The sequence below is a fragment of the Poecilia mexicana genome, unplaced genomic scaffold (genome assembly GCF_051168715.1).
Source record: "Poecilia mexicana isolate PSO_F unplaced genomic scaffold, ASM5116871v1 scaffold_2, whole genome shotgun sequence".
Classification (NCBI taxonomy): domain Eukaryota; kingdom Metazoa; phylum Chordata; class Actinopteri; order Cyprinodontiformes; family Poeciliidae; genus Poecilia; species Poecilia mexicana.
The window spans coordinates 45,874,663-45,888,882 of NW_028263371.1; positions in this window are offsets into that span (position 1 = coordinate 45,874,663).

The window sequence follows — 14,220 nt, forward strand, 5'->3', positions numbered from 1 at the left end:
GCTGACAGTGCAGTGGGGAGAAAGGTACACCAGACACGGGCAAGTATTCTGTGATAAAAGAGGCGGAGGGTGTGCACCGATGTGAGACCAAGGTGCTGCATTGCTCACATCACAGTAACTGCTTTGGTATGTTAAAAAACATAGGACTGACAGTAAAAAAAACAAGCCTATTTATTTAATAATTAAAAATTTTGAAATAGTTGAAGAAAAAAATGTTTACTTTTTCCTCTTTATTTGCAAAAATGAGAAAGATACACTTTACATTTACAGGGACCAGCACTACTACATCTATATATATATATATTTCACATCTGCATGTAGCAACCTCTAGCCTTCACACATGCAACTGCCTCCAGACCACAAAACCTCTTTTATGAGCAGAGGCAGTTTTCATCAGATTTTCAGATAAAATTGTTATGCTGCGAAACCGTTTTGGCTTTTCAAGAGGAGCCGACGTGAGAAGGTTTCACTTGTTATCACGCTATATCTCCCATTTCTATGGTAGTAAAAGTTGTCAGAGACTGTATGGGGAAAGGGGTACTTAGACTGTAAACACCCCCACTTGATAAAATTTCCATAATGGTTTTGGTGGTTAGTGCGTATGTTTAAGTAAGATTGATCAAAGTGTAGACATGCAGAAATGTTACCACATATTTGACCCTGTTTTGACAGTTAAAGGAGTATTACCATTTTCAAAAAAACATGATTAGGAATAAAGCTTGTAAAGAAGTGAATTTCACAGCACTTTTGTGAAATCTAAATTACCTTAAAGACCTAATTATATTTTATGCTCTTTTTTTTTTTTTTTTTTTTTTACATAGGGCCGTATTCAGTTGGGAACTGCATTGATCCCCTTTAGACCTACCACAAACCAGTGGAGGTCGTTTTGACTCATAAATGCTGTGACCAATCAGATTCACAATGCTAGAGTAATGACATCGCTCATCCCATGGCCTTCAGCTATTGCAGCTGACTTGTGTGTGCCAAATGAGATTTTTCTCCCAACCATTCAAAATACATTTTCCTTCACTGTGACAGAAAATTGTATTGTTGGTGCATATCTTTTTAAAGCCTTCAATAAAACAGAGTTGATCTTGAGTCGGAAGAGTTATTTTAGTAGACATACTGGATTTTGCATAATTGCTATATTAAAAACATAAGAGAGGACAGCTGTAAAAATCAAACAAATAATGATATTAAAAAACATGCTTTAACCATAAAGTTTAGTCAGTTATTGGTGAACATTTTCTTGCGCTTTAACAAGAAGTTGTAATAGTTATGTGTCATGCTTTCTGGGTGGTCTTTAATGCTCATGCTCTCCAAGTTGGAAAAGCTGTGATCATCAGAAATTAAAAGAATGTATCAGGAGACAAGCTTAGATATGTCCTGAACAAAACAATGGACACCGCTACAGCAACAGGTATGGCATAAAAGTGACACCACTGGTTGCCACCTAAAGCCTTGACAACTACAACAAAATCATTTCTCTCTAAGTGGGCTTGAGAAAAATGGAAAGTGCTTGGTACTTTGTTTTTAAGCCACTCACTCAGCTCTGCCAGAGGCCTTTTTAAAGTTTGCCACAAACCATATAGGGGGCACCCCAAACATATAAAGAAAGGTGCTCTGTTGAGAATAGACGTCAAATGGCATGTGTGGAGGAAATCGCTTCTCAGAACCTTGTTTTCTCATGGTGACATAGATTTGAGAGCATCACTCTGTGGGGATTCTTCACCAAGATAGGGAAGCTGATCACACTTTATGGGAAGATGAATGCACACATTACAATGCTTTGTTTTATTTTGCTTTATGTCTTTTCTTGGAAGCGCTTTGGATTCCCTTGCAATTAAATAGTGTTGATAATCTATAGTCCATAGCAAGATGGAAAAATTGCAATTCACAGACATTCTCCATCTAATCTGACTGAATTTGAGCTTTTTTTTGCAAAGAAAAATGTTAAAGAACATATATTCAGGTTTGCAAACTAGGTTGAAGAATACCCCAAAATACTTGTAGTTGTAATTGTAACAAAGTTTGATCTTTCAGGCATTAACTGAGAAAACAATGTGTCACTTTCACTTCACAATTGTGGACTAGGTTGAATGGGCCTATCAAACAGAATCCCATTAAAATACATTATAGTTTGAGATTATAATCTAACAATATGGAAAAGAGGTATATATATTTTTGCAAGGCACAGCATTTCTCTGATTTTGCTGTATGATATTTTCTGCCACTGGCTGTTCTTGTGGGACGCTGAACTCATGGTTATAAATATAGTGTAAACAGTGAGCATCAAAACCCCATAACAAATCCAAACGACAGTGCACCGAGGCTTCATGTGATTTAAGTGTGATGCAGAAGAGAACAAAGTGATATTTCACACCTTTAAAGCTCTTTTCTTGCAAGGTCAAGGATGAATGACTGATGTCTGTGCATGTGTGCATAAGGAGTCACTGCACAGAGCAACAGCTCAAACACCTTGGTGTTCAGAAGCACAACAGCAAACGGCATAAATGAGCAGGAGGGAAGGGGAGCAGTGCAAGGACACTCTGCAGGCAGATGTGGTCTCTTGATGTTTTCCAGGACTCTCTAATGCATTTTTTTCTGTGCTGTAATTTCAGGGTTCCAGGTACTACAGGCATAAAGAGAATGAATTAAGCACTCTATTGACTCTGTTTTGTCTCCACCCGGTTTTAAAATGGCTTGCAATTGCGCAAGAAAAATGAATCACTGGGCACAAAGGTAGCGGGACATGTTGGATGCAAATTGAAAAGCAGATTTGGATGATAAATCTCTTGTTATTGTTTATTCAGGAGGCTACAGAGAACGGTGATATGAAAGCAACATAGCAGGATCTTACTTAAATAAGATGAAATGTTGACATTTTCTATTTATCCCATTCAGAAAAATTTCAGTCTGTCAGTCTTTTAAAGTGCTTTCCAAAGAGGTCTTATCCCTTGAACATTTTCACACTTTGTCATTTTACGACTTTAAACTTTAGCAAATCTTTAACAAACAAATAAAAATAGTTTGCACTTGCTATTTTTTTTTTAATTGTCCTGTTTGAAGGGAACTCAAGTCATAATCTCAAATGTTTAGCAACGCCTAAAACTTTTCCTTCCCGGGTTGCGCTGTCATCATCTCCATCCCTTATTCCTCCAACTCTGAACAGCTTCATTGTCACTGTTGAAGGAAAGCATCCCCACATGATGAAGCTGCCAATATGCTGCTTCTTAGTGGATTCAGAGTGTTCTGGTGTTAGTTTGATATCATCTGACCAGCAAATTTATTTCCACATATTTTGGATGAGTAAGAAACAAATCTCTCATGACTGTTTTCAACATTTTGTTTTTCTCTTGAATATAATGGATGTTATTGCTGCAAAGTTGACAGCTGTTGTTTGTTTTTTTTTTTCAATCTAATTCTAATTTGACCTATGGTTCAAATTAGAATTAGAACTTGAGCATTCAGCGGCAACATTATTTTTCAAACCAGATCTCAGTTTGGGTTTAGGAGATTGACTCTCTACTTTTAGGACAATTCATAAAACTGTCCTTTTGGATAAATCTTCTGGTTTGGGCCATCCTCAACTAGTTTATTTTCCATTTTAATGGAAGCAGCAATTATTGACCCAATGTTTCTGTTTCTTTCTTTCCCTCCTATACTCAGAAAGTCTTGGCAGGTGGCCACCCTGTCAGAGTTTTTATTTCTCGCCACATCCGTCCTGAAAGGTTTTGAAGGCAGGCAATACAAGGCGTCTTCAAAACCTTTCAGGACGGATGTGGTGAAATGTGTATCAATAGTGGGGCCAATTTCAACATTAACCATACTTATTAATTAAACAAAACTATCAGAAAAAAATATCTTACCATTTGTACCGATAATGTATTTAAAGCTTTAGCAATATTTCAAATCCTGTAAAGTTAATTCAGTGCTAGAAGCAACGAGGACAGGGAATTAAACAAGCCTCGATAATTCGAGCAATACCCTTATAAATTCAACTTGAATGTGTGGGAGTCACTCAGTAAAGAGATGATTGATCTGCATTGATTAGCGAAAATATCAATGGTTCCACTCTTATTTTAGCATGAAATATTGTGCATCAGCAGCTGTTAGACTTACTCTGTACTGTGTGACTCACAGGCATTCAAGTGGGGCAGCAGCGGCTCAGGAAGTAGGTTTTTGTCCTGTAACCAGTGAATTGCCAGTTCAAACTCCTGCTCTCTGTGTTCAAGTCAGTTTGGCATTGTGTCCTTGGGCTTGACACTTCACCCATTTTAGTTGCTGGTGGTCAGTGGGCCTCGTGGTGCCGATTGAATGGCATCCTTACTTCTGTCAGTCTATCCCGGGGTAGTTCTGGCTACAGCGTAGCTTACCACCATGACCGATTGTAGTGTAAAGCATTTTGGAGTCCACAGACTTGATAAAGCGCTATACAAGTGTAGGCCATTCACCATTTCACTCTCTCTCTCTCTTCCTACGCAAGCCATCACACACCTACACACAGCAGAAGAATCTTGTTGAAAATCTTATCTCATGATCTTTCATGCCAAATAACAGCTCATTGACGATCTGATTAAATGGAAATGCACTTTAAAACTGTGAAATGTGTAACATTTGACAAGATACATGGTGTGAAAGTGACTTTGACTGTACAAATCAATGTATGACCAAAGTTGGAAATCTATACACTATTGTAGGCCATACAATAGTATAGTGTATACTGCATATTCCTTCAAATCTTCATGTTTCTATTATTGCTATGTGCTGCTGCAGTCTGCTACTGAGTTGCTTAAGTTCTGCACAGTTAAATAGCCTTTTTGTGGAAGACATTTCATGGACCACTAGTGCCCTCTGTCAGCGTTGGCCAGGATATTGCACATTTTAACTGATACTGTTAAAAAAGTGGCACTTTTTAAAATATCAATGCATTATTACTGCTTGGAAACTTTATAGTAAAAGTGCTTTTTGTGAGTACATTTGAAAGACTACTAGCTAACCCTCCTCAACTCTTGCACATGTTTATAGTAGGGGATTTTGTAGTTTCAGATGTGAGGATGTGACAATTTACCACAGAGTCATGCAATAGCCAAACCTTGTGGGTGTTTGTGCAGTGGGCTCATTTTGAGGTAAAAGGGTCTTGGGGACAGTTATTAGCAATTGCTCATGTGTGTGAAACTGAAAACTCGTTGTGGGAAAAAGAAGCAAGCACCTTTTAGATTTGATGATATCTTTCTCTGCTCTGTGCGAGACATTTTCCAGTCTGGGTTTGCTTCGTTTTCTGTCATGCACTGCCTTTTGTCTCATGTTAGATTGCATCGCCGTATATAACATTGTCTTATCTCCAACTTCGAGGAAGTACATCTGGAAAATATAGTGAATATGAAGAAAAAAAAAAGGAAATCTATGTTCTTAACTTGAAAAGTGTGAGATAACCTTTTATTTCTCAAAAATACAAATAATTCTTTGGGATAACACTTGAGTAATTCCTTAGTAGGATGTTTTCTGCATTTATGGTGCAATATATGTCACAAGTGGGTGACAAAAACAAAACCTAATGTCAATACAAATTCTTTACATCGTCAGATATGTAATTAAAGCGTGAAATAGTGTATAACATGCAGGAGGTAAAGCATAGTTACACAGACAGCTCCTGTTGGCGTTTTACAGTGTTGACATGTTGAGAAGTGACATTTTTAGGTTATTTATTTATAAACAAAAAACCCTAAATATGCTTCTAAAAAATGTTACTCTCTGGAACAGCTATCAGAAAACTTCTAGGCAAACACCACGAGAGGCAAGTTGTAGCCAGAAAACCACATAAGTAATTACAATAAATAGGGGCCGTATTCCAGCACCGGTTACAATTTGTGTACATTGCATTGCTCACTGAAATGACTAAGACCAGATTTGTTCACTTTGAACTCATGCAATACTTTGAGAAAATGTGTAAAATGTAAAGGGCTCTTTCAATATTACTGTTGGTGGTGTGTGTAGGTGGGTATGAGCAATAGAGGCGATGATGTCTTTGGGAAATTAAAGCTCCTGCTTTTAGTGACGTGAAAAAAACTCAAAACACTGCTCTAGATGACATAAGATTCCTTGTTAGTATCTAAAGTTTCATGTGTATGACGACCCGTCTCCATTACTACGGACTGTTTCATTATGACCATTCAATGCTCGATCATTTCACCAACACCAGGGGGAAGCATTCAGCCACTTTTATGGTAATATGATTTAGGAAATTCAAGCAACTGACTGAACCAAAGCTACTCTTCATATGAGCTGATAGTTAGGCTTTTATGTTACATCAGCTCATATATATATCAATTCATTTTGCAGTGTTTCAAAAATAATTCTTCTCTGCTAAGTTTGCTTGTGTTGAATAAACACTGCAGACTTGGCTCTATATAAAGATTTAATTTACCACAGGAGGGAGCTACAGCAAAGGGAAGGTACTGTAGTGTGAAGTATTATAGCACTACAATTAAAACACTGCAAGATCTAACTCTATTGATAAAATTACAGTTTTAAAAATAATATTTTACAAGAACATATAAAAAGGTACAGTTCTGGCATTTATTTATTGAGTTTTGGCACAAGCTTAAAGTGAACAAAGTAAACAAGTGGAAGATGTTCTAGTGAGATGAGACATAAAGTTAACATACATGCAAAATGTTGTGTGGCAAAAAAAAAACAAAAACAAAAAAAAAACTAACACTTCACATTACACAGCATTGTGAAGGATGGGGATGGTGTGTTCAACGTGATGTGCTGTGTCAATTTTCAATGGTTAAATGTTTTAGATCAACGTACATTATTGAGTTGGAATGTCCACATCAAAGTCCAGACCTAAGTCCAGCACAGAATATGTGGTAGGATTTGAACATTACTGTTCAGAGATCTTCTCTATTCAGGCTGACTGAGTTGGAATTGGAAAGACGTATGAGAAAATGTCCACTATCTAGAATCTTGGTGTACCCTTAAGGGCATCTATTTGTGATTGCTATATAAAGGTGGATCTATAAACCAAGTCGCCAGGGCAGGATACATTATTCAAAACAATTTTCTAAGTTATTTGTATAAGAAATTGAAAGTTATGTATCCTCGTTCTTGCTCTTCACAGTTATGCTCTACTTTGAGTTAGTCTATCACATAAAATCCCCAGGAAATACACAGTGCAAGACACTGTGTGATGTGGGGGTTTATCTTGCTATTATTACATATCTATATAATAAAATACTAGAACTTCTTAGTGAAGACCTAACGTTTTGCTTCACAAAGTGATTGGATCATAGCATCCATAAAGTCCAACAGGTGCTTGTTCTTATGCCAAGACTGTTCAGGCTTTATGGATGAGATAGCATTCTGAAATACATTTTTATAATATTTACAGTATATGATATTCCTTTCATGCAAAGTGTTGTAGTAATAAACTGCAACTGAAAAAGTTATAGTGAGAGACAAGTCTTGTGGTCTCTAACCTACTGTGTAAACACCAATGGCTGTATAAATGTAAATTTAGGTATGTTAATGTCACGGAGAGGAACAAATAGAATATGCTTGTAAGGACACTCAGAGGGGACCCGGAAATTCAACCACACACAGGAGTATACAAAAAGGGAAAGAGTTTATTTTTTCTTATACTGGTTTCTGCTCAAGGAGAGGTCATCAACACAGCACTGAGGAGAGAGGGGAGAAGACTGGTGATGCACGGATAAAGGAGGGGTATCTGAGAAATGTTCAGCTTAACTGACCTGTAGAGCAGTGGACGGGTGGAGCAGAGGAACAGAGGGTCCGATGACAGGGAGATGCAGGAAACCAATGGAACAGGGTTCTGAGGAGGCAATGAAGATCTCCACGGGGAGATCCAAAATGCAACACCCAGGGACTTTGTTGAATAACAGGCTGAGGTCATACACAGGAGGACAGAGAGAGCAAACTTAGCTTTGAGGGGCAGGCAGTAATCGGTGGTCAAGAGGCAGAGCTTGGGTCAGGGTCCAGAAATCCAGAATAGAAGGGATCCGTGAGGGGCTTGGCAGGAGGGGAAAATCCGTGGTCAGAAGAGGGGTCGAAGAAACACTTGAAGGCTTGGAAGGAAACGCTGGATCTCTACTGGCTCGTGGCTGTCGATAATCTGGCAAGGAAGCAGAGGCTGAGGGGTGTTTAAGTAGGGCCAGGCCCAGGTGGAACAGGTAAGCAATCAGGCGTGGCAGGTGAACTGAATGAGTGCTTAACACAGCATGGACAGGACATGAATCATAACAGTACCCCCTCCTCAAGGTCCGGCTCCAGAAGGACCACCAGGCTGGTCAGGATTGGACCGATGAAACTCCCTGATAAGGGACTTGTCCAAAACATGCCGGGCCGGCACCCAGGAGCGCTCCTCAGGCCCGTATCCCTCCCAGTCCACCAAGTAATGGATGGACCGGCCCCAACGTCTGGACCGAAGGAGACGATGTACAGTGTGAGCGGGGCCTCCATCAATCATCCGGGCGGGAGGAGGGGGTCTGGAGGAGGGTACCAACTGTGAAGTGAAGACAGGTTTGACACGGGACACATGAAAGGTGGGACAAACCCTGAGAGTCTTGGGGAGGCGGAGCCGAACAGCCACTGGGTTGATCACTTTGGAGATCGGGAAGGGTCCAATGAAACGAGGGGCTAGCTTACGGTTTTCAACCCGCAAGGGGAGGTCCTTGGTGGATAGCCAGACTCTTTGTCCTGTGAGGTAGGTGGGTGCTGGAACTCTGCGACGATTGGCAAATCTGCAACATACAGCGGAGGTCTTCAGAAGGACCCTGCGGGCCTGACGCCATACCTGCTGGCACTTCAAGGCTGAGGCATGGGCAGATGGGACTCTAGTGGGCCTTTCTTGAAGAGACAATACAGGAGGCTGGTATCCATAAACTGTGTAAAAGGGAGACAACCCTGTAGAAGTAGAAGGGAGAGAATTGAGTGCATACTCCACCCATGGTAGGTTCTGTGACCAAGAAGAGGGATCATGTTCACAGAGCATCCGAAGCTTGGTCTCCACTTCCTGGTTGATCCTCTCTGTTTGTCCGTCAGTTTGAGGGTGGAACCCTGATGAGAGACTCACTGTGATACCCAGGAGACCACAGAATTCCTTCCAGAATCTAGCGACAAACTGGGGTCCCCTGTCAGAAACAATGTCAGTTGGCAACCCATGCAGGCGAAACACCTCATGGGCCAGAATCTCTCCCAGCTCCTTGGAGGAAGGCAGTTTGCGAAGAGGTATCAGGTGGGACATCTTGGAGAAGCGATCAACGACTGTGAGAAGGACAGAGTGGTTATTAGAAGAGGGTAGACCAGTCACAAAATCCATGGAAATGTGGGACCATGGGCGGTGTGGAACAGGGAGGGGTCGCAGAAGCCCAGAGGGTGGCCGACGGGATGGTTTAGCCTGACAGCAAACTCTGCAAGCCTTGATGAACTCTGTAACATCTTGTAGCATAGTTTCCCACCAGAAACAACTCCTGATCACAGATAGGGTTTTAGTGACTCCTGGATGACAGAAGAGTCTAGACTCATGACAAAATGACAGTACCTCAGGTATTAGCTGCTCCGGAACAAACAGTCGATCTTTAGGACAGTTCTCAGGGATGGGGCTTAGATGATGGGCCTCTCTTATTCTCTGCTCCAGCTCTAGTTTGGAAACTGCTAGCCGTACTGACGTGGGGAGCACATAGTCCACCTCCTTTACCTCTTGACCCTCCTCCATCATCTCATGAAGCCTGGAGAGTGCGTCTGGTTTAGCGTTCTTACTCCCAGGTCTGTAAGACAGTGAAAAATTAAAGCGACTGAAGTACAAGGCCCACCTGGCTTGCCTGGGGTTGAGTCTCCTTGCTGACTTGAGGTACTGCAGATTTTTATGATCAGTCCAAACCACGAAAGGTTCCTTAGCTCCCTCAAGCCAGTGCCTCCACTCCTCAAGTGCCAGTTTGACTGCCAGTAGCTCACGGTCACCAACATCATAGTTGGCCTCTGCAGAAGACAGTTTCCTGGAAAAGAAGGCACAAGGGTGAGTCTTTCCATCAGTGCACCTCTGACTGAGTATGGCTCCCACCCCGGAGGCAGAAGCATCCACTTCAACAATAAATTGGCGGGAAGGGTCCGGTGTGCGGAGGACAGGAGCTGAGGTGAAAGCCTTCTTAAGGTGCTCGAAGGACTCAGTAGCAGCCTTACCCCAAACAAACTTGCACTTGGATGAGGTAAGTGCATGAAGTGGAGAGGCTACAGAGCTGAAATTGCGGATGAACCGGCGATAAAAGTTTGCAAACCCCAGAAATCTTTGAAGTTGCTTGCGGTCTTGTGGGTGGGGCCAATTCTTGATGGCATCCGTCTTGCTGGGGTCCATGGAAATCCTGTCGGGAGAGATGACGAAACCCAAGAATGAAGTTGACTGTTTGTGAAACTCACACTTTTCTGCCTTGACAAACAGGTTATTCTGCAGCAAGCGGAGAATGACTGAACGAACATGGGCTTGATGGGCTGTGAGATCCTTAGAAAAAATCAAAATGTCATCCAGATAGACATAAACAAAACGACCAACCATGTCCCTGAGGACATCATTGACAAGTGCCTGGAACACAGCAGGAGCGTTGGACAGGCCAAAGGGCATTACTAGGTATTCATAATGACCCGTTGGGGTGTTAAAGGCTGTCTTCCACTCATCCCCCTCTTTGATCCGAATCAGATGGTAGGCATTTCTAAGATCTAGCTTAGTAAAAACAGTGGATCCCTGGATAAGATCGAAGGCAGTGTTCATTAGGGGAAGTGGGTAACGGTTCTTGACTGTGATGTCATTCAATCCTCTGTAGTCGATACAGGGTCTTAAGGAACCATCTTTCTTGCCCACAAAGAAGAAACCTGCACCAGCTGGGGAGGAGGAAGGGCGGATGAGGCCTGCCTTGAGTGAGTCACTGACATAATCCCTCATGGCCTTATCCTCTGGGCCAGAGAGAGGGAAAAGACGACCTCTGGGAGGAAAGGTACCAGGGAGCAGATCAATAGCACAATCATAGGGCCGATGGGGTGGAAGGGCAGTGGCTCGATGCTTGTTAAAGACCTCCCTAAGGTCATGGTAAACAGCAGGTACTCTGGATAGGTCAGGGTAGGTTTCCTGTCCCGAGATAGGGACAGTACTGGGGACCGAAGCTGCTAAGAGGCAGGTGGAATGGCAAGATGGTGACCAGCCCAACACCTCGCCCCTAACCCAGTCAATGTGGGGGTTGTGCTTTCTTAACCAAGTGGCCCCCAAAATGACAGGGAGCCCAGGGGAATTTATTATCAGGAAGGAAATGAGTTCATGGTGATTCCCGGAAATACTAAACTTAATGGGACCTGTTTCGTGGGTGACACGGTGAAGTACATGGCCATCAATAGCCAAAACTTCAAGATGCTTAGAGGTGGGTAGGAGTTGGATACCAAGGGATTCGGCAAGGCCACGGTCCATGAACTCAGTGTCTGCTCCTGAATCAATAAAGACAGATAGGTGTTTGGTAAGACGGTCTGCTTGGAGAATGGCCTGAACAGAGAAAGAAGAGGATTTTAATCTCTTTTGACTCAGCAGGAGCCTCTTACCTCCTACTGAGCCTGGCCTTTTGCTGGACACAGACGAAGTAGGTGACCCTCTCCCCCACAATAGAAACACAGACCTCTCTTAAGTCTCCGCTCTCTCTCTTGTGGGGATAAGCGTGATCGACCAATCTGCATCGGCTCCTCCGCCGGAGAGGTGGGAGATGAGCTCAAAGGTGGGGGCGTGACTGACGGCTGTGGCCTGGGAACACGTTCAACTTGGTAAGTACGACTGAAAGAACTCCTCTCCAACCTTCTCTCATGAAGCCTCATGTCGATCCTTGCGGCCAGAGTCTCCAGTTCCTCCAAATCCTTGGGAGCATCCCGTGTAGACAGTTCATCCTTAACCTCCTCACTGAGACCCTGGTAGAAAGCATCACATAGTGCCTCATCGTTCCAGTCACTTCCTGAAGAAAGAGCGTGAAAGTCAATTATATACTCTGTGACTCGCCTCCTGCCTTGTTTGAGTTTGAGCAAACCACGTGCAGCCTCCCTCTCAGGCAGAACGGGATCGAAGACCCTGATTAGCTCCTTGGAAAAGTCCTTAAACTGATAACAAATGAAGGAGCCCTTCTGCCACTCAGCGGTACCCCATAACTTGGCCTTCCCCGAGAGAAGGGAAATAGCATAGGCTACTTTAGCACGTTCAGTGGGGAAAGATGATGGTTGAAGTTCAAAGACAATCTCACATTGAGTAATGAAAGGACGACATTGACTCTGCTCACCCTTAAACACCTCCGGAGGCGACAGACGGGGCTCATAAATGGGCGAGACCTGGTAGCCAGACTTAGAAGCCTTGGGGCTAGGAGAAGAGGCACTCTTTGGAGGAGGAGAGGAGGACAGTTTATCAAGCATAGACATCATTTCTTGCATGTTAGATTCCAGGCGGTTAATAGCGCCTTCAACACTGGAACGCCACTCCTGTGTGGGTGACGGGTCCATAGTGGCCAGATTATACTGTAAGGACACTCAGAGGGGACCCGGAAATTCAACCACACACAGGAGTATACAAAAAGGGAAAGAGTTTATTTTTTCTTATACTGGTTTCTGCTCAAGGAGAGGTCATCAACACAGCACTGAGGAGAGAGGGGAGAAGACTGGTGATGCACGGATAAAGGAGGGGTATCTGAGAAATGTTCAGCTTAACTGACCTGTAGAGCAGTGGACGGGTGGAGCAGAGGAACAGAGGGTCCGATGACAGGGAGATGCAGGAAACCAATGGAACAGGGTTCTGAGGAGGCAATGAAGATCTCCACGGGGAGATCCAAAATGCAACACCCAGGGACTTTGTTGAATAACAGGCTGAGGTCATACACAGGAGGACAGAGAGAGCAAACTTAGCTTTGAGGGGCAGGCAGTAATCGGTGGTCAAGAGGCAGAGCTTGGGTCAGGGTCCAGAAATCCAGAATAGAAGGGATCCGTGAGGGGCTTGGCAGGAGGGGAAAATCCGTGGTCAGAAGAGGGGTCGAAGAAACACTTGAAGGCTTGGAAGGAAACGCTGGATCTCTACTGGCTCGTGGCTGTCGATAATCTGGCAAGGAAGCAGAGGCTGAGGGGTGTTTAAGTAGGGCCAGGCCCAGGTGGAACAGGTAAGCAATCAGGCGTGGCAGGTGAACTGAATGAGTGCTTAACACAGCATGGACAGGACATGAATCATAACAATGCTAGAATAGAAATTTATTTACTGCTGTATAATGGGGAAGTTTCTATGTAGCAGTAGCAAAGTGACAGGCAATCAAAGCAAGTAGGTTCACACAAAGATGGAATATAAAAAACAGAATAAGGATAAGAAAACATTTCAACATAAATATATGTGTGATGACTTATTGAGTTTGCTGGGAGCAGTAATGTTTATGAAGTCTCACAGCTTCTGGGAGGAAGGATCTCTGACACCGCTCCTTTGTGCACCTAGGATGCAACAGTCTGTCACTGAAGGAGCTCTCCAGATCAGCAACAGCAATGTGCATGAGGTAAAGTTAAATAGTTAAATATTTCTATTTAATGGGAATCTTTACTAATAGATACATAAATGCAAACAATACAGTCAATACTTTGAGGTCTTGGTGGCTTCACTGTCAAAAATTCTCAAAAAACTTTTTTTTTTTTTTTTTTTTTTACCTTAAAGCCAATTTACCTATCATGTCATAGAATATATCAACTTTATGGACCTCCGTGCCCTGTGATGGACTGTTGACCTGTCTCCCACCCAATGACTGCTGGAGGTATTCACCATATAATACAAGGACAGACAATGGGGTGGATGGACCCACATGGCTGTATTTATTATTATCCACTTCTTCAGTTTACTCAGCACTATATAAATCTATGTTTAGATTTATGTAATCCATGGGGTGGGTGTAAAAATAAGTTCATAGTTCTACCCATTCGTTTGAATGTGTAAATATACTTTACTCCTATTCTTTTTTGATTTGCTTGTGTTTTGTTTCCTTTTGTTTTAAATGTATTTTATAACATTGTTTATTATTTTATTACACTATGTTCAATAAGGTCAAACTCATTCAGCTCAAAGTCTAAAGAGTTATCATGTTTTGACGTATGATACAAATGATAAAAATAATGAGCAAGACAGGATGGGAGCTACTTTTATTTTAATACACAGGATGT